Source organism: Scardinius erythrophthalmus, assembly GCF_964197995.2.
Source record: "Scardinius erythrophthalmus genome assembly, chromosome: 15".
Classification (NCBI taxonomy): domain Eukaryota; kingdom Metazoa; phylum Chordata; class Actinopteri; order Cypriniformes; family Leuciscidae; genus Scardinius; species Scardinius erythrophthalmus.
In genome coordinates, this window is record NC_138235.1 from 41,366,359 (window position 1) to 41,368,854 (window position 2,496).

The window sequence follows — 2,496 nt, forward strand, 5'->3', positions numbered from 1 at the left end:
GGTGGTTTTTACAGCCATAGGCTGCACAATGCTGTGACATTTTCGAGGAAAATTCATAGATTTGTTAGTGTGAGTGATGAACAGTGTCATGCTAACAGTTCCAAGATGGCCGACGCGTCAACGTGTCTGGAGTGGTCGAATGTGCTATCTATATCAATGGTCTGATTCCTCGGTCTTGACCATCAGGTCCTGAAGTGTCATTATCAGAACACAAGAGCTCATGCACTATGACATTTGACCTCACTGTAACCCAGAACGTTACTGGATTTAGCCTGAACACAAAAATAGTGAACTAGCCTACTAAACCAGCTTCACACACGTTTCAATCACTGACATGTTGAAAATTGGTAGGCTATACAAGGCTGTTCACACCACAAGTGTTCATGCAATAAAAAAAAATAAAGGTAAATAGAAGGAGCACAGCAGAATGGAAAAGTATCTCAAGATGCATTTCTAAATGTTGAACTTTTGAGGAAGGTTTATTTGTTCATCTCTCAATCGTATTGCATTGCATTATGTTTAAAATCTACAGAGCTCTGATCATAAAACTAAGCATTTAAATATCATCTTACTATTATTGGTGGATATATTGATATTTATATGCATTTTATGTCGGCTCTGCTATACTGCAGTATCTCATTGATTTATGTTACTAACATCCGAATTTCGTATAAGCATCTGCACCATATTGCTCAGTTTGGGCCTCTGAATAAAACTGAATTCAAAACTGAACAGCAATTACAAAACAGGTCTATAGAATGAACATGCTTTATCAAATTACACCTGAATTAAGTGGTGGCCGTGTGTTTTTTGTGCTGTCTGTCACAATCAGTTTTGTGCAAACAGGATAATGGGTCTCAAACGAGTGTTTTAGTTTCACCCAGCAAAATGACCCATTAACACAGGGCAAACACGCGCCAGTGAAGCGCAGATCATCATATGTTGTGTTTGGGTTAAAGCGGCACACGGGAGAGTGAGCGCCAGGTTTCCGGGTTCAAATCCCAGCTGGCGATCGTTTGATGTCCCAAAATGGCAGCAAAGCAAAAATACAACACAAGTCTGAGCGTCTAAAAACTGATTCAGTGCTGCATTCAAACCCTAAACCTTCCCGTACGGATCACTGCTGGTGGGAGACGGGAAACCAGACTTCCTCCCGTGAGGGAAGTAATGGATTGAGCGCGTGCAGAAGCGTGGACTGATGACAAACCCAGAATCCTCTGCATCACCATCACACCAAAAACCTGGGGCCGGATTCACGAAAGTCTTCTTAGGAAAGAAGTTAAAGTCAGCATGAAAGTGAAGTTGCGCTGGTCTTTTCTTCCTTCTTTACGTATATCTGAGTGAAACGCTTCTCGAACAAGAACAGATGTGGGCGGGGATTGATTTTGTCCATGGGGAATTGATTGGATGATTGGATGGTTGTGGTTTGCTATTGGCTGATCTCATGTGAGTGACAGTTGCCCCGCCCTTGTCATCAGAGAAGAGAAGAGAAGAGAAGAGAAGAGAAGAGAAGAGAAGAGAAGAGAAGAGAAGAGAAGAGAAGAGAAGAGAAGAGAAGAGAAGAGAAGAGAAGAGAAGAGATGCTGCAAGAGAAAGTTATTCTGATTCAAGATTACCAGGAACATGAATTTAACACAATAATGATGTGCACCGACAAATAATATAGAATACACACTGAAATATTCCATTAAAAAAAATATAAAATGTCCATTTTGATTTCATGGTGACTAAGATAAGTTCGTAATTACGTGCAATTCTCAAATGCGTTTGCCAACATTTTCTTTAAAACATTTTTTTTTTCTTGAAGAAGAAAATGACAGGCTTTGGTGTATATCTGATTGTACGCTGGTTCTTGCCAAACAATCAGCTAAAAACCATCGGTTTAAGCCATTTTTTTAGCAGGTAAAACAAAGAGTTAACACAACGTATTACAGCTTCTGTTAATGTTAATAATAAATAATGCTAATGTACACTGACTGTTGTTTTACGACCACTTCCAATGAAGTTGTATTACTTGGCACATTAACTGGCTTTAGTAAGCAATCATGTGCTGTGAAAAAACATGCAGTGCACGGGAATAAACTCCACAAGTTGAGCTTCATCACAGCCGAACACGACTGGTCCTCATTCAACCTCTCTAGAGCTGATATGAAATCGGAGGAGCTGGAACTCCGCTTCGTTAATACTGCGGTTAAACAGTTCTGTGTACTCGTGTGCGTGTGTGTGTTTAAAGATCTGTGAGCAGTTTTCACCCACAGGAAAGCACAACTACAGCTGTTAGTATCGCAAACAAACACTCATACAAACAAGAGTTCAGCTCTTTTTTAGAGGGATAAATCACTAGAATAACAAAACCGACTGCTGGCGGTAGATCCTTTTCCTATTTAGCACCAAAACTCCAGAACATTCTTCCTAGCATTGTTCGGGAACCAGAAACACTCTGTCAGTTTCAATCTAGACTGAAAACACATCTCTTTAACCTGGCATACACATAAC